The sequence below is a fragment of the Anomaloglossus baeobatrachus genome, chromosome 4 (genome assembly GCF_048569485.1).
Source record: "Anomaloglossus baeobatrachus isolate aAnoBae1 chromosome 4, aAnoBae1.hap1, whole genome shotgun sequence".
NCBI classification, from domain to species: Eukaryota; Metazoa; Chordata; class Amphibia; order Anura; family Aromobatidae; genus Anomaloglossus; species Anomaloglossus baeobatrachus.
In genome coordinates this window covers 570,239,395-570,259,126 of record NC_134356.1, presented here as the reverse complement: position 1 = coordinate 570,259,126, position 19,732 = coordinate 570,239,395, and positions in this window count along the sequence as shown.

The following is a 19,732-nucleotide window of genomic DNA, read 5'->3' as shown; positions in this document are numbered from 1 at the left end:
CTGCGCTGCGCTTGCTAACGCTCGGGTCCGGCGCTGCTGCGATGGCTGCTCAGTGGCTCGAGCGGTGGGCCGGATCCGGGGACTCGAGCAGCGCTCCTCGCCCGTGAGTGAAAGGGGGATAGTTTGGTTTGGGGATTTGGTCCGTGACGCCACCCACAGGTTGTGGTGAAGATGGGCACCACCGCTGCTGGTGACGGGGATCCCGGGAGCGATGGCGGGGAGGAGCTGGGATGTTGTTTACCCCCTCCTGGTTGGTGGTCCCGGGGCCCGGTGAGATGACGGGGAGGCAGGGTTGGACGGGTGCAGGGTTGCAGGGGCAGGGTCGCCTGGACTGCACAGCGCGGTGCCGGACGGCACGGTTGTACTCACTCAGCCACAAATGTACGCAAAGTCTCTGGTAAACCAAACGGCTGGATGGCGGGTCCCGCAGCCGGCTGCTGTGGCTTCTCTTGGACGGTTAGTGGTGGCTGCCTTTCCCTGCACCTTTGTGTATGTTCGGTCCCGATGGATTCCCACCGGTAACCCGCTCCCCAGCGTGTGTATGTGCCGGAGGAGCCCTTTTGCCCGCAGGCTCTGGCCCTTGGAACTCTAGCTGTGGCGGTAGCTGTATTTCCTTCTATTGGTTGGACGGTTGCCTTCAATCGGGTCTTGGCTGATAGGAAACCCCTGGGGTTCCGGTCACTGACGGATTTGACCTTATTAACGCCGACTCCAAGCCTGGTTGGGGTCCGCAGGCCCTGCCGGTTTGTGCTGGCTTCACTTCGCTCCCCGGTTCGGTACCTGCGGGCCACCGCCCGTCCCCGGTACTACGGTTCCGCCTTGATCTGCCTCTCCTGCAGACGGCCACCACCGTCTGCCAACCTTGCTCCAAGTGCCCGGACACCCGGACACTATCAGTTTGCTCCTCCACTACTCCTTCACTCTTTCTCCTTCACTGTACTCGAGCTCTGCCCGAGCTTAACTGACTACTGTTTCCTGTCTCCAGGACTGTGAACTCCTCAGTGGGTGGGGCCAACCACCTGGCTCGACCCCACCTGGTGTGGACATCAGCCCCTGGAGGGAGGCAACAAGGATTTTGTGTCTGGCTGATGTGCCTATCTTGGGGTGGGGGTGTCGTGTTGTAGTATCTGTGATGACCTGGCTAGTCCAGGGCGCCACATTCCCCCTTGGTTAAATGCAGACCGTCCGCGGGCTGCCCGTCCATCACCGGTTTTATTTTTGAACTGCAAAAGATATAAAACATGTGAAAACATTCAACAAAAGCATATTTATAAATCTTCCCTTAACGGGAGGCACGGTACTTTAACGTTGCAAAACATATGTATACAGTTTAATAACCTCGGACGGCTTCCGCTCTCCCACCCAAGCAAGCTAGCCCTGATGCTGCCCGTAAGAAAATGGGCAGCACCCCGTGACCCCAGTCCAGATCCAGGCTGCCTGAGCGGGAACGCTTACGGTGTCTCGCACCCGACTGTCACTTCCGGGGACCCCACGTCCATGGGGGACCCCTGACCCCCGGAGGATCACCACCGGTTGCGGTAGTGGCGGGCCTGGGCCATCACTTTCCTCCAGGCCCATCCTCTAAATCAGCCTCTCCGGAGGCGGCAACGGAAAACATGCCCCAACCTATTTACAATCCCACAAGTTCGCTGGTGCCCTGCGAGTTCTCAGGCATGTCCATAAGCAGTTTCTTATGCACGGTGGGGGGGGTAATCATTGGTTAATCAGGGGACAACAACTCCAGTCCCAACGGGGACGGTTCTCTTTGGACGGATAATCAGATGATTTACTCGGTTGATTCACAGTCATTCACTTAACAGGTTAACGGTACTGGTGGTCCCAACGGGGACAACGGTGCAACGGAGGGACCGCTGACTCTGGGGCGGCTACCACCGCGGGGGTCGGCCTAATCGGGGACCGGACGGTACATCGGGTTCTCCCTCCATAGGCAGTGCAGTCCAGAGCTGCTGATCGCTGTTGGGAACGATGGCGGGGGCAGCGTGCTCGGGACCTCCTCTTCCATCAGCTGCACTCTCTCTGAACCTCCTGCTGCGGTACCGGCCCCCGGCTCCCACTCAATCAAGGCTGGTTCAGGAACTTGGGTGGCCTGATCACGACGCGGCACGGCCGCGGCGGCCCCTTGCTCATGGGCCCACACCACGGCGACCATTCTGCGCACTTCCGCCTTCCAATCCAGCAGTTGCTGCAAGCTCTGCGCCCTCACCTTCAAGCAGAACCGGCCCAGCTCCCGTTCCAGCCACGCAGCGGTCCCAGCCCGGAGCTCACCCGGGCCGCAGTCTTCAAAGCCTACTCCTCCTCTGCCCCTCCAGAGCTTAGACGCTCTGGTGGCGGGCGCTCCCGCGCTCCAGCCCGAAGACGCCGCCATATCTCCATCTGCGTCCCCCCTTGGTCTTTTCTCAGCACCTCCTCTTCAGGGGCGGGGCTTCGGCTTTCGCGCCTCCACTGTTCGAGAAGAGGCTCGAGCGGGAAGATCTTCGCGCCCAAGATGGCGGATTCTGAAATTTTTCGGACGGACACTGCCGGCGGGACACAAGGCGCACTTCTACCAGCCAGCAGAACGGTAAAATCCTGTTCGTGACGCCAAGTTGTCACGGGCGGCGGGGCGCTGTGCTCACCACGCTCGGGTCCGGCGCTGCTGCTGCTCGGTGGCTCGACCGGTGGGCCGGATCCGGGGACTCGAGCGGCGCTCCTCGCCCGTGAGTGAAAGGGGGGGTAGTTTGGTTTGGGGATTTGGTCCGTGACGCCACCCACGGGTTGTAGTGAGGTTGGACACCACCGCTGCTATTGACGGGGATCCCAGGAGTGATGGTAGGGAGCAGCTGGGATGTTGTTTTCTCCCTCCGTGGGTAGGGGGTGGTGGTCCTGGGGCCCTGTGAGGTGACGGGGAGGCAGGGCCGGCAAGGTGCAGGGTTGCAGGGACTGCGCAGCGCGGTGCCGGAAGGCACGGTTGTACTCACTCAGCCACAAATGTACGCAAAGTCTCTGGTAAACCAAACAGCTGGATGGACGGGTCCCGCAGCCGGCTGCTGTCGCTTCTCCCGGACGGTTAGTCGTGGCTGCCTTTCCCTGCACCTTTTGTGGATGTTCGGTCCCGATGGCTTCCCACCGGTAACCCGCTCCCCAGCATGTGTATGTGCTGGAGGAGCCCTTTTGCCCGCAGGCTCTGGCCCTTGGAACTCTAGCTGTGGCGGTAGCTGTATTTCCTTCTATTGGTTGGACAGTTGCCTTCAATCGGGTCTTGGCTGCTAGGATACCCCTGGGGTTCCGGTCACTGACGGATTTGACCTTATTAACGCCGACTCCAAGCCTGGTCGGGGTCCGCAGGCCCTGCCGGTTTGTGCTGGCTTCACTTCGCTCCCCGGTTCGGTACCGGCGGGCCACTGCCCGTCCCCGGTCCTACGGTTCCGCGTTGATCTGCCTCTCCTGCAGACAGCCACCACCGTTGCCAACCTTGCTCCAAGTGCCCGAGCCACGTACCCGGACACTGTCTGTTTGCTCCTCCACTACTCCTTCACTCTTTCTCCTTCACTGTACTCGAGCTCTGCCCGAGCTTAACTGACTACTGTTTCCTGTCTCCAGGACTGTGAACTCCTCAGTGGGTGGGGCCAACCGCCTGGCTCCACCCCACCTGGTGTGGACATCAGCCCCTGGAGGGAGGCAACAAGGATTTTGTGTCTGGCTGATGTGTCTATCTCGGGGTGGGGGTGTCGTGTTGTAGTACCTGTGACGACCTGGCTAGTCCAGGGCACCACAGTAGCAATTTCTCAGATTTTTTTTCTGTTTTCGCACATAAAGGATGGCTTGTTTCATCTGCATGGAGAGCTCTTATTAACCGCATGTTTACTTCTCAGGAAAAACTTCAAAATGCAAGCACCACACCTCAGATGAACATTAGGCCTTGTATGTGCTTAATGAGAATGTAATAACAAAAGAATTGCCAACACCTGCCCATGAAATAGCCTGAGTCAATTGTCCAATTACTTTAAAATCAGGGTGGCACATGTAAAGGAGTTGAAACTGCTAAACCCTTCATCAAATTTTAATGTAGATACCCTCAAATGAAAGCTAAAAGTCAGGACTTTATGTCCATGTCTATTATATAACATAACTTGAATATATTTTAGTAAACAGATAAAAAAATACAAAATTTGTCTCACTGTCCAAATAAGTATGGACCTAAAGCTAGGTTTACACACTGCAACATCTCAAACGACATCGCTGTAATCGCAATAGCGATGTTGTTTGCGATGTTGCAGTGTGTGAAACCTATCAGCGACCCGGCCCCTGCTGTGAAGTTGTAATCGTTACAAATCGTTCAGGACCATTCCTAGGTCCTTTGTTTCCCGCTGTGCAGCATGCATCGCTGGAAAGTTTCAGTGTGTGAAAGACTTTGCAGAGACTTTGTTAGCAACTTCCCTATCAAAAGGCTGCTTATCAACGCCCCCAACAACCATCTAGGTCGCTCTGCAGGTCCGGATCTCTGTTGAGTTGTTGGCCAGGTTTGCCTGTTTGACAGCTCACCAGCGACTTAGCAGAGACTTAGGGAGGTCGCTGTTACGTCACAAAACCGGTGACGTTACAGCGATGTCCTTTGCGATGTTGCAGTGTGTAAACCCAGCTTAACTGTAGATTCTATGAGCGCATCTCAGCAGGGATCACAGAGTACTGGATTGTTATGCAGATTCTTCTTTCTCCCCTGTTATATCTGATTTTCCAGAACAGAAATCAGACCAAATGAAAGGAAGTTGTCACTCGGCTCCTGATGGTGGTTGTAGACATTTTGGAGTGAGTCACTGTTTCACAAGCTGAGCTGACAGTTTCATTCCGCGGTAACAGCAGGGGCCGACACCTTTGCTTTTGAAAAGCAGCACTTCACTAGCACAGGGTTTAGGTAATCCAATCACTGAAGTGGACATCTGAAAAGTGCCAAAATTTGCATAACAAACACAGTGACAGGGCTGTACTAGCCTTATGGCAATTGCCAGATGAGCTGGTATCTACCCTAGGCTGCTCTGACACTTGGTATCTCCCAATATCTTCAGCAGTACAGAGTGTGGAATTGAAGGGGCATGTTAAATGCTGAATCACAGGCTAGTGCATTGCATTATGGAATTTGTAGTAACAGAACACAATAAGCCTGGAAAGAGGAAGGGATGATGTGAACATCAGAGCTGCTGCTGGCAAACACAAAATGATGCTATCTACATGACAAAAGGTTTATATTACTATGACAAGAGTATGGATGCATTTAGTGGCATATAATAACATGATTAATGAATAAAAAATGAAATGGATTAGTGTAGTGCATAGCTTCTTTAATTTTTTTTTTTTGTAATTTCATTGCACTTTAGCTATTTTACCTATTTTCCAGCACATGACAATAATAACAATGATAATACAATATATCGCCAACATCTTCTGCAGTGATTTACATTCAAGAAAATAAAAAGTTAGTACAAATGAAAGCTCTTTAAGAATACCACCCCAAATTTTAATAAAAAGGGTGTTGTAGATGGCTAACCTTCACAATGAAAATTGATAACATACATACAACATGATGAAACTGAAAATTCGTTACAAGGCATCTGGTCTGGAAAAAGCGGTGACTTTCTCAAAAGGTATTGCAATTTTTTACAATCGTATAAAATAGCAAAATTAATACTAAAATTTCCAGTCTCCTGCTGCTTCTGTGCTTCATAGGCCAGGTTTAAATTGTCTCTTCAGGGAGGAAGAAGACGAACTCTGGTGCCACCTATTGGAGGTATCAATCCTAGAAGTCAAAGTGACCCTCCAACGAGTCTTGTCGTATGACTTAGGTTTCATGCCAGATCAGAACCTCAATTTTCAGACATGGTGTTTCGGGATGGTTGTACCTCGTCAGTGCAAAGTATGATATCTGATCTGGATGTATGAAAGGCTAAAGCCCGCTTTACACGAGACGATTGTGCGATAGCACAATTAATCGTACCCGCCCCCGTCATTTTTGCGTCACGGGCAATTAGTTGCCCATGGCACACAAACTCGTTTAACCCTCGTCACATGTACTTACCTTCCGGACGACCTCGCTGTGGGCGACGAACGTCCACTTCCTGGAGTGGGCGGGATATTCGGCGTCAAAGCGACGTCACATGGCAGGCGGCCAATAGAAGCAGAGGGGCGGAGATGAGCGGGATGTAAACATCCCGCCCACCTCCTTCCTTCCATTAAGCCGTCAGGTGTCGCGGGAAGCAGGTAAAGCTGCTGTTCATCGTTCCCGTGGTGTCACACGGAGCAACATGGGATGCCACGGAAACGATGATCAACCGCCGCCATTTTAATTTAACAATTTTATGAAACCTAGCACGAGTACACGACTCACGATTTGTGAGCGATACTGCGTCGCTAGGAGGTGTAACACAAAACCACGTCGTGCGGTATGCCGGATGTGCGTCACGAAAACCGTGACCCCAACGACATATCGCACAATCTATCGTCTCGTGTAAAGCCCGCTTAATCGCCGATGCTGCGATGCCGAGCGCGATAGTCCCCGCCCCCGTCGCAACTACGATATCCTTGTGATAACTGCCGTAGCGAACATTATCACTACGGCAGCTTCACATGGACTCACCTGTCCTGCGACCGTCGCTCTGGCCGGCGACCCGCCTCCTTATTAAGGGGGCGGGTCGTATGGCGTCACTGCGACGTCACACGGCAGGCGGCCAATAGAAGCGGAGGGGCGGAGATGAGCGGGATGTAAACATCCCGCCCACCTCCTTCTTTCCGCATATCCTACGTAAGCCGCAGTGACGCCGGTAGAAGATGTTCCTCGCTCCTGCGGCTTCACACACAGCGATGTGTGCTGCCGCATGAACGAGGAACAACATCGGACCGTCGCGTCAGCGTAATCATAGATTACGCCGACGCTGCACCGATGATACGATTACGACACATTTGCGCTTGTTAATCGTATCATCGAGCCTTTACACACTACGATGTCGCATGCGATGCCGGAAGTACGTCATTTTCAATTTGACCCCACCAACATCGCACCTGCGATGTCGTAGTGTGCAAAGCCCGCCTTAGGATTAATGCTAGATCAGAACCTCAGTTTACAGACACGGTATTTCGGGACGGTTGTCCCTCATCATAGACTTGGAGAACACCATTAGAGGGGTTATATGGTGTAATTAATTTCCTCACCAGGAGATAAGAGCTGCTGCTGATGTTTCACAGGTCTTGTACATGGCCTGCAGATTATGTACATGTAATGTTCAGAAGTATTTGGATAATGACTAAATCATTGAGATTTAGGCTCTACATGCCACTATTTTTTTTATTTACAATGAAATACCTGAGATGCAATTGAAGTGTAAATTTTCATTTTTAATTAAAGGGGTTGATAAAAAATATCCTGTGAAACGTTTAGAAATTGCAACCATTTTTCTACAAATCCTCCTCATTTCAGGGGCTCAAAAGTAATTGGACAAATTAAGTGGTATCTGTCACCCTTTTTAGTTTTTTTTTAGTTGTTAATATGGCATAGAGGTTGTATACATCTGATATTATCCACACCTGTATGCCTCCTGGATGATGGCTTATTCAGTAGAAATCATCGTTTATATCTTCTATCTTCCAGGCTATGGGGCGTTCACTGGCCAGAAGATAAGCCAGTTTCTTCATAATAAAAGATTGTTCCTCCCCTTCTCTTCAGTGTCCCCATGTTAGGTGTGCAGCCAGAAATCCTGCGCCTGAGCATTCTGCCTTCCGTCTTTCCCCTGCACTGTCCTGCTGTATTAGATACCACAGAAGGGTGGACCAGTGCAGAGAAGAAACAGCAGGCACAATGCGCAGGCGCGAGATTTCCAGCTGTGCAACTAACGTCACAGGGACACTGAAACGAAGGGGAGGAGATATCTTGTATCATGAAGACTGGATACAGCAACTTGTTCACCAATTTATTAGAAAACGATGTTCCCAGTTGGGGCTGAAGTCAGCTGTTTAGTGTCAGCTGGCATCAAGCCCTGGTGTTAGTAATGGAGAGGTGTCTATCAGGCACAACCCATTATTAAATAGTAAGTACAAAGAAAAAAAACACACATATTTTATTTGAAAAAAAAACACTCCCCTATAGTTTCCCTGATTCATAATTTTATTAAAAAAAAAATTACATGCAGGCATTGCAGGTCCTCTGTAGTCCAGGAATTCCAACGTAGTCCAGGAATTCCAACGTAGTCCACAAATGGAAACATGAAAGACAGAAAAAGAGAGAAATAAAAACAACACACTGTCCCTCATTCCTCAATTTTTAGAAAGCAAAGTTCTTAGCTCTGACATAGTACAGCAGTTCCCACAACATTCCTCGATTATCTGGATCAAAGACTATCAAGCCTCAAAACGAGGATCCATATGCTTTGAGCAGCAGCCAGTACTGGCTCATACTGAGCACCATGAGACCTGGGACACTGATGAGCATTGACATCAGGAACATCACAGCTCATCAGGGTCCCGGGTCTCGAGGTGTGCAGCATGACTGGCTGCTGCTCAAAGGCTATGGAATCTCGTTCTGAGGCTTGGTAGGCTTTGATCCAGGTAAACAAAGAAGGAACGTCGTGGTAACTGCTGGACTATGTCAGACCTGCAAATTTTGCTTTCTAATAAAATGGGGAATGAGGGATAGTGTCTTGTTTTTGTTTCTCTCTTTTTACGTCTTTCATGTTTCTATTTGTGGATTACGTTGGAATCCTGGACTATGGCGGATCTGCATGGATTTTTAAAAAAATAAAATGTGCAACCAGGGAAAGTGTGGAAAAGTGTTTTTTAAAATATAGTATTTTTGTGTTTTGTTTTTCATTTACTGGGTTAGTAATGGGGTGTATGATAGACACCTCTCCACTACTAACATCAAGGCTTGAAGTCAGCTTACAGTACACAGCTGACATCAACCCCAAAAGTATTACCCCAATTGCCACCGCACCAGGGCAACTGGGAAGACCTGAGGTAAAGTGCCATATTTGGCACATCTAATCTGTTGCACCACTGCAAGTGGTTGCTGGTATTTTTAGGCTGGCAAGGGCCCAAAAACCATGGACCTTCCCAGCCTGATAATATCAGCTCACAACTGCCTGCTTTACCTTTGCTGATTATAAAAATAGGGGGGATCCCACGTCATTTATTTTAATTTTCATTTTGCAGTTTGCCTGAAGGAACATTTTTACATTCATGCAAAAGAGCCTTTGTGAGATCAGATACCGATGTTATAGCTAATTTCAAAGATCATTGGGTATAAGGTCAGGGCTCTGTATGGCCAGTTATGCTGAAAAAGAAAAGGGCCTTCCCCTATCTGTTCCCATTAAGTTGGAAGCGTACAATTATCCAAAATGTCTTGGTATGTTGAAGCATTAAAGGGATTGTCCACTATTTGGACAGCCCCTTCTTATTTCACGTTTATCTCAGTTAAAATTCAAAAGCTTATTCTCATCTCTGCTGTAGATGCCGTTCCGGTGGTGCCTGCACTCGCTCTCCTGGCGCTCACGTGAGGGTGTTACATCACGCGAGCCTCATGGCCAATCAGCGCCGGCTTCACTGTCCCTATCTTCGGACATGTAAGAAATCAGGATAATGTGAGTGTTACATAACAATCTCACGTGAGCCCCAGGAGAGCAGGAACGCTACTGATAGCAGAGGTGAGAATAAGCTTTTTATTTTAATGGTTGCAAACATGGAGAATGAGAAGGGGTTGTCCAAGTAGTGGACAATAACTTTAAGATTTTCCTTTAGTGGAACTTAAGAGGCTTAGGCCAATCTGAAAAATTAGTTAAACTGGAGAGATGTGTGATTGTTCTGCTCTGCTATAGAGGATAATCTGTCATATCAGCACTCGAGGTACAGGATAATTACAGATACTTGAGGTATATAATAATTACACCGACTAATGATGCCAACACTCGGCTCTCATTCAGCACCTAGCTTTCCCATGCTCTGAAATCCCTCTATCAGCATCCAGCTTTCCTATGTTCTGATATCCATCTTGTCCTCGGCAACCTGCTTTCCCATGCTTTGCTATACATCTTGCCCTCAGCATCCAACTTCCCCATGCTCTGCTGTACATTTATCCCTCAGCATGCAGCTTTCCCATGCTCTGCTATACATCTTTACCTTAGCACCCAGCTTTCCCTTGATAGCAGAGTATGGAAAAGCTGGGTGCTGAGGGAAAAAGCCTTGTTCACCCAGCTTTCTTATACCCCTGCAGAAAAACACACGCTGTATACTGTACATACACTATTACAGGCATAGTAAACTGTGCACAATATTATATTTACTGTATACCATATGCAAACTTATATACAATACAAACTATTATATACATTATATGCCAACTTCTATACACAATATACTACCCACATACACACTATATATTACCTACATACACACTATATACCACCTACATGCACACTATATACTACCCACATACACACTGATATATACTATATACTACCCACATACACTACATACTAGCCACATACACTATATACTAGCCACATATACACTCATATACACTATATACTAGCCACATAAGCACTCATATACACTATATACTAGCCACATATACACTATACACTAGCCACATACACACAGATATACACTATGTACTAGCCACATACACACAGATATACAATATGTACTAGCCACATACACACTGACATACACTATATACTAGCCACACACACTGATATACACTGTATACGAGCCACATACACACTGATATATAGTATATATTAGCCACATACACACTCATATATGTAGCGCCCCTGAGACTGGTCGCTACAGGGTATATCATTATATCCTCTGGACAGGTGAAGATGTTAATCTGTTAAGTTCTACACACACCTCACACCACCATACAGCAGGGAGAAGCAGTCACTAGGAAATGGTTAACCTCCACTAATTAGAACAAAAGGGGTTGCTATAACAACTTGCAAAGGTGGGGGCATGGGCAATTTGGAGTAGAGAATATTACAGTTTCACTTTTAGCCAGCCAGAACAAGCTTGGACACAAGACAGAGCAGACGCACAGTGTGTAGCTCCCTGAAGGGAGGCTGCCAGGCCCTTTGGGAAGGCAGAACAGAGCTGTCTAGATGTGACATCGCACAGACAGCACAACCAAGTCGGGGCCAGTAACATCTAGAGAGACTGAACCCAGCACTTGTAAGCGTGGACTTAAAGACAATAGTTGCCAGAGCATGAGACTGAGCACAAGAGAGGTACAGAGCCCCAGTTCAGGTGGCTGCGGCACGGCCGCAGAGAGGGAGCCTGGGGAGATGGGACAGAGGTCCGACCCATGAGAGGCCCAGGCTGCCGGCCTGTACGGGCCAGGACCGAGGGAGAGTACAGAGTTGTGCATGGAGGAGAAAGGCCTCAGATTACCAAACTGGATCCAACCTCTCACTTGAACGGGATCAACCAGAGTCTCTGATGGCGAGGACCAGCAACCCGGGTGCAATACCACCTGAGCCAGTAAATAAAGTGACTGGAACCCGCACCTGGTGACTCTGTGATTAACTGCCGCCGCCCTGCACTCCGGTGCTTCCATGGACTGCCGTCCCCATTCTCACCAACCTCCTGGGGTTCCCCGTTCCGCCCGTGGGGAGCAACACCATCCCGGCTGCACCTAACACCTGCCTCAGAGAGAGACTTTGCAGCGGCAGCTAATTCCTGACTGCAAAGCATCTCCATTCCCTATCCAGTACTGCCCCTGGGAGAGGACTAGTCACAGGAAAGGTTGGTGGGGGAGGAGGCTGGGACCCCAGTCACTGCTGCAACTGGTGACACGCTTCCCAGGGGCCCATCACCCTCCTTCCATCCCCATCTGTATTGGACACTTGTCCGTTTGCTGTTTTTATTTTTCATGTAGCCGACGGGGTCACATAATCGGGTCAGGCCAGTCACAGTTACCCCAAGGAACCACTGGCCCGGTGACAAGTACCCTAAGGCCCCGTGGTCGTTGCATATGCACTATATACTAGCCACAAACACACTGATATACACTATATACTAGCCACATACACACTCATATACACTATATACTAGCCACATATACACTATATACTAGCCACATGCACACAGATATACACTATATACTAGCCACATACACCCTGATATACACTGTGTACTAGCCACATACACCCTGATATACACTATATACTAGCCACATACACACTGATATATGCTATATACTAGCCACATACACACTGATATACACTATATACTAGCCACATACACATTGATATACACTATATAATAGCCACATACACACTATTAGATGTACTTACCTATGCTGAAATCAGTGTCCAGGTCCAGCAGGGCCTTCTATCCCTGCCCCATCACAGAGCAGCAGCCATGACCAGTGAAGTCTCTGGTCTGCAGGAAATGGAGGACACAGCACCAAGCAGGACTGGGAGATGAGCTGCCCCAGTCATAAGTTTTGATGCTACAGATGCCATGTCCTCCTTTCTCTCCCTCTGATCTCAGTCTCGACTTGCTTCTAGTGACAAGAGGGAGGGAGAGGAAGGGGCTGCACTGACCATTAGGTGACCTGCAGCTTACGATGGCAGCAGTCCACACTCCACACACTGTAGATGCCAGTGATGCGGCAGGGCCAGGGAGCCCAAGGTCACAGGCAGGAAGTGGTTGGAGGGGGTGGAGCCAAGCACTACTCGGCCACTTGTATTAAAACTAGTACAGGAACAGCACAGTTCCTCTCTCACTGAGAGGAGTCGGCTGCTTCCTTGCAGGGCTGTGTCGGGCCCCTAACCTGCTGGACCCGATCACAGTCATGACCTCTGCGACCACGGCTGTTACGCCTCTGTATTTAGGCATACAATGTTCTCCTGGCATTACTTGGTCTTCAGACTGCCAGCTAGAGAAAGCAAATTTGTGATTTCACAGAACATGTCTCCACTGCTCCAGAGTCCAGTGGTGGTAGCTTTACACCACTCTATCCTATTCCTGGCATTGTGCTTGGTGATGTAAGGCTTGCATGTAACTGTTTGACCATGAAAATCCATGCCTTTTGTTACGTTCGTCTCCCTGCATGTTGAGAGCAGTGACAGCCTTTGGACTGGAGCCTCTCATCTGGCTCTCTACATTTAAATGGGTTTCGTTCCTCTTGGCACTGAAGTGATTAAGTATAATTTTTTTCTGGCAGCCTTTCCAAGCAGTTCCTTGCTGAGGATTTTCAGCTGCACTCACTTTGTAGTCATGCCTTCAGCTTTAAATAGTGGTGTATCCCAGCAATCCCTGCTGAAGATACAAAGTAATTTGGTCTCTGGCTGCCTTAGAGGAAGGTTCTGCAGTTGAAGTTTCCTGTGCTCAGGCTATATCCTTTTGGTTGTTTTTTCCTCCTGTTAGTTTTTACTTACCTGGTGTGTTGTTAGTGCAGCTGTGAGGTCTAGTGAACCCCACCTGCCCCTCACTAGTCAGGGCTACTATAGAGTCTTCCGAGGGTCTCAGGTTCCTGTTCGGCAACAGTTGTGGAGACTGTATAGAGACTGGCTAGGAAAGGAGGGTCAGCTGCAGGTGAGAAGTGGAGATGCCCCATCAACTCCTCTCACTAATTCCAAGGCCTCCTGTTTTTGTGCCAGTTCTTGTGTTTTTTGTTGTGCATCAGACGCACGTAGGTGTAAACGCACCCTGCCACGCTTGCTACACTTGGCAAGCGTGACACCTGTGCACAGTGTTTGTGCTAATGAAAATTCTAGAAGAGGTTTGGATTCTGCAGTTATTGAGTTAAAAGAGCATTGGGATCTTTTATGCTCTAGGATTCTGAGCACTCGGTGACCCCGTTCTGTAACTTTAGATGGTCAACCTGAAGGATTTGCTTCCTAAACTGTTCCAGTTTTTAATGAAACCACTCACAATTGAACATGGATTATTTAGGAAGGAAGAAATGTAACAAATTGACTTGTACATAGGTGTCATCTTATTACAGGTAGTGAAATAGCAAATACCCAGGGGATCCACAGTATCAACCGTAGTAAATAGCTGAATCCAGGCAAAAAGAGAAGGTACATATGTATGAAACCTAAAATATAACTTTTATTAGTGTATAGCTAAAAAAGTGAATCTCAGTTCACTCAGGGTGAGTAAGAACAGACAAACATTAACAATAATCATAGTCATGCTGCCATAGGGCTACATATACCCCGTCAGCTGCCCACTGATACAATATGGCAGTACTCGCCTCAAAAGCTTATTTGAGAATGCCACTCAAAATAGGCTGCCAGGGTATAGTATGACTATATATGGACACACATTTCGTTGTACCCTTAAAGCTGGAACAATCATTAGTTTATGGAAAGTGTGTCCAAAAATCCATATTAGTGAAAAGCATGCGGGTATCAAGATAAAATCCCAGAAGGGAACGATCTTACCCGATCTTGTGGATGCGAGGATGGGCAACCTTTATAAGGACCACACGGCTCGTTGATAGGGGGGCTGTCCACCAGCTCATAAAATCCCATACATATATTGCCAAGTGTTCAACTCCAAATATTGACGAAACACATTACTCCCGACGCGTTTCATATGGGAAATCATCAGGGGAGTGTTAGTGAAAGTAATGAGATATGGCCCATATACATCATATGACCATATTTAGATGCCCAGTATTGCGCACGTGTGCGTGCGTCAGGACTGAATCCTTTTCAAAAGTGCCAGGACTTTTGAAAAGGATTCAGTCCTGACGCACGCACACGTGCGCAATACTGGGCTTAGAAGGTGTCAGAGACATGTGACCTCGTGTCAGCGATGATGTCACCCGCACATGTGCAATGGCTCCAAGATAGGACTTAGTCTCCAGCGCTTGCACATGTGCAGTAGCAAGAAATCCGGACAGTCTCCAGAGCCACAGCAACCGAAACATGATGATTGCCCACAAGTTCTCAATGGGATTAAGATCTGGGGAGTTTCCAGGCCATGGACCCAAAATCTCTATGTTTTGTTCCATGAGCCATTTAGTGATCACCTTTGCTTTATGGCAAGGTGCTCCATCATGCTGGAAAAGGCATTGTTGGCGCCAAACTGCTCTTGGACAGTTGGGAGAAGTTGCTTTTGGAGGACATTCTGGTACCATTCTTTATTCATGGCTGTGTTTTTTTGCAAGACTGTGAGTGAACCGATTCCCTTGGCTGAGAAGCAACCCCACATATGAATCGTTTCAGGATTCTTAACAGTTGGCATGAGACAAGATTGGTGGTAGCGCTCACCTCTTCTTCTCCTAATAAGCTGTTTTCCAGATGTCCAAAACAATCGAAAAAGGGGATTCTTCTGAGAAAATGACTTTACCCCAGTCCTCAGCAGTCCACTCCCTGTACCTTTTGCAGAATATTAGTCGGTCCCTGATGTTTTTTCTGGAGAGAAGTGGCTTCTTTGCTGCCCTCCTTGAAACCAGGCCTTGCTCAAGCAGTCTCCGCGTCACAGTGCGTGCAGAAGCACTCACACCTGCCTGCTGCCATTGCTGAGCTAGCTCGGCACTGCTGATAGTCCGATCCCGCAGCTGAAACAGTTTTAAGATACGGTCCTGGCGTTTGCTGGTCCTTCTTGGGCGCCCTGGAGCCTTTTTGGCAACAATGGAAGTTCTCTCCTTGAAGTTCTTGATGATGCGATAGATTGTTGACTGAGGTGCAATCTTTGTAGCTGCGATACTCTTCTCTGTTAGGCCATTTTTGTGCAGAGCAATGATGGCTGCACGTGTTTCTTTAGAGATAACCATGGTTAACTGAAGAGAAACAATGATACCAAGCACCAGCCTTCTTTTAAAGTGTCCAGTGGTGTCATTCTTACTTAATCATGACTGATTGATCGCCAGCCCTGTCCTCATCAACACCCACACCTGTGTTAATGGAACAATCACTAAAACAATGTTAGCTGCTCCTTTTAAGGCAGGAATGCAATGATGTTCAAATGTGCTTTGGGGGTTAAAGTTCATTTTCTTAGCCAATATTGACTTTGCAAGTAATTTCTGTTAAGCTGATCACTCTTTATGACATTCTGGAGTATATGCAAATTGCCATTAGAAAAACTTAAGCAGTAGACTTTGTAAAAATTAATATTTGTAGCATTCTCAAAACTTTTGGCCATGACTGTAACATTTCTGATAGAATGGCCCATTCTAAAGCGCTCAGTGATACCAGCGTGGTCCTGTAATAAGATGAGGTAGTAAATAGCTGAATCCAGGCAAAAAGAGAAGGTACATATGTATGAAACCTAAAATATAACTAAATTGGCCACTGGTCATGTGCTTGTGACACGTGGTCACATGTCTCTGACACCTTCTATGCCGATTGGTCACTGGTCATGTGCTTGTGACGCTTTGCTCGGTGATAGGCCAGCGTGACGTCATTGCTGTCATTCTGGCAGCGGATTGGCTCTGGTGTCCTCCATCTTGGATGAGGCACAGAGTCTATATAAGACCCTGACGCACGCCGCCCGGCGCTCAGTCCTCTTGGTTCATGCATGAGGGTAGACGCCCTGTGCACGTCCCTCTAGGCATCTCTCTGTCTATGTTAGGTGAGCGCTACCGGCAGGGTAGCGTTCTTATACCTTACAGCTTCGGCTGCAGTCCGTATCCTTACCTCTTAGTGGAGCGGACATAGGCAGGTGCCTGAGGCACATGGTCCGGCTGGGCCTTGTGATTCTACTCGTCGGTGGACATTACCGCTAGGGTAACGTTCCTTATACTGCGTCTGGCAGTTGTTCGTATCCTCGCACACTAGTGGAGCGAACGCAGGTAGGAGCTTTGTGCGGCTTACGCTGCTGTCCGTCTCTTTTGCACCACTAGAAGAGCGGAGCTAGGCAGGTGCCATATCTAGTGGTTCGTGTCCTCGCACACTAGTGGAGCGAACGCAGGTAGGAGCTTTGTGCGGCTTACGCTGCTGTCCGTCTCCTGGCACCACTAGAGAAACGGACCTAGGTAGGTGCCATTTCACACTCACTGCTTTTGTCTCTGTGATCTTTAACAGAGACCATTCCACACACCCTCCAAGTAAGGGAGGAATTGCTTTATTTTCTAATTATATTCCTCTTTGAGTTTAACAGAGGTATTGCACTCTGCACTTGTGCTATTATTTTTTACAGTGGCACACTTATATACTGTACCCCTTATCCTCTGCCATAGTCTGCAGCAGAGTCTTTGCACGGTGGACCCTGACTGTCTGACATTCCTTTAGGTTTTATTATCAGACAGCCCCCCGTAACATTAGGACTGAGCCAAGGGTCTGGCAGTTATGGCAGAATATCAGCAGTTACACCGTTACATACAAGTACTTGAGTCGCAGCTCAAGAGTATAGAGGATAAACCTCAGACATCTGCACATGATCCTCGACTTGCTCTGCCAAACAGATATTCTGGCGATGCCAGATCATGTCGTGGTTTCATTAGTAAGTGTCAGATACACCTAGAGGTCAACTCTTCTCGCTTCTCTACGGAGAGGTCCAGAGTAGGCTTTATCATCTCCTTACTTCAGGACAAAGCCTTAGAATGGGTGACTCCCTTATGGGAGCGCTCTCATGTGGTTACTCTGAGACATCAAGTCTTTCTTGATGCTCTTAAAGTGGTATTCATGGGTCCGCAGGTTACCCATGATGCGGCCCTGAGACTCTTAGATCTATCTCAGGGTTCGTTATCCACTAGTTCTTATGCCATTGCTTTTAGAACTCTGGTGGCAGAACTTGATTGGCCAGAGAAGGTGTTGATTCCTATCTTCTGGAGAGGGTTGGCAGGCTATGTCAAGGATGCCCTTGCTAATCGTGAGGTCCCTGCTTCTCTGGAGGACTTGATCACAGTAGCAACGAGGATCGACGTACGCCATAGGGAACGTAGACTCGAGGTCTGTTCCTCACGCCCTAAGCATCGGGCTATTCCAGTTGTTGAGGGTCCACTACCATCTTCCTCAGCATCTGAAACATCTCCCACTCCTATGGAGTTAGGTCATACGTCCTCCAGACTACGCAAGTCTGGTCCTCCTATATGTTACGTATGTCGTCAGGCTGGGCACTATGCCAACAAGTGTTCTAGTCGTCAGGGAAACTCCCAGGCCTAGTAACCATTAGAGGGGTGTTACTAGAGACGTCTTCTGCACCCTCTAAGTGTAGTATCCCAGGTCAGCTCTCATTCTTTGAGAATACATGGCCTATTATGGCTTTTGTGGATTCCGGAGCTGACGGGACTTTTGTGTCCTCAGGATTTGTAAAGGGACACAATATTCCCTCTATCATGTTAGAAGCACCTATTCCTGTCCGTGTTGTTAATGGGACTATGTTGTCTGACTCCATTACATTGAGGACAGTTCCCTTGCGCCTCTCCCTGCCTCAGGGTCATATAGAGGAGATTTCTTTTCTTGTTTTGCCTGAGGGTATAGACGACGTCCTTCTGGGCCTCCCATGGCTTCAGACTCATGCTCCTCACATTGACTGGGAGTCCGACAGCATTATTAGTTGGGGTTCGAAATGTTAGTCCCGATGTCTTCCCTTACCACCTAAGGTCATTGCCGTTGCATCAACTGATCTCTCTCCCATACCTACACCCTATTTGGATTTCGCTGATGTGGTCTCCAAACAGGGTGCTGAGGTTCTTCCACCCCATAGGCCGTATGACTGTGCCATAGACCTTATCCCAGGTTCGGTTACACCTAAGAGCAGGGTTTACCCCCTGTCGATACCTGAGTCGGAGGCCATGTCGACCTATATAAGAGAGAGTTTAGAGAAGCGGTTCATTCGTAAGTCTGTCTCTCCCGCGGGAGCTGGGTTTTTCTTTGTTCGGAAGAAAGAGGGTGATTTGCGTTCCTGCATAGATTACAGGGGTCTCAACGCAATCACAATAAAGAACAAATACCCGTTACCTTTAATTTCGGAGCTCTTTGACAGACTGAGGGGAGCTCAGGTTTTTACGAAGTTGGATCTGCGGGGTGCGTATAACTTGGTACGAATTCGAGAGGGTGATGAATGGAAGACCACTTTTAACACCCGAGACGGTCACTATGAATACCTCGTCATGCCTTTTGGTTTATGTATGCACCTGCAGTATTTCAGGACTTCGTAAACGATGTGTTCAGGGATTTACTGTTATCCTCCGTCGTGGTGTATCTGGACGACATCCTGATTTTTTCTCCTGATTTGGAGACTCATCGTCAGGATGTCGTTCGTGTCCTTTCCCGTTTAAAGGAGCACTCTTTGTTTGCTAAACTCGAAAAATGTGTATTCGAGCAGTCATCCTTGCCTTTTTTGGGCTACATTATCTCACAAGAGGGTCTGGCTATGGATCCTGCGAAGCTCTCTGCTGTCCTGGAATGGTCCGAACCTCATTCCTTGAAGGCGGTGCAACGCTTCTTAGGATTCATAAATTATTACAGGCAGTTCATACCCCATTTCTCTACTTTGGTGGCCCCTTTGGTGGCCTTGACTAAGAAAGGTGCTAATCCAAAAGTATGGTCTACTGAGACATCCCAGGCTTTTGAGGCAGTAAAAAGACACTTTTCAACTGCTCCCGTTCTACAAAGACCCGATGGAATAAGCCCTTCCTCTTGGAGGTTGATGCCTCTTCAGTGGGTGCTGGTGCGGTCTTGTATCAAAAGAACGGTGCAGGTAGAAAAAGGCCGTGTTTCTTCTTTACTAAAACCTTTTCACCGGCAGAGAGAAACTATACCATTGGGGATAGGGAACTGCTCGCCCTGAGATT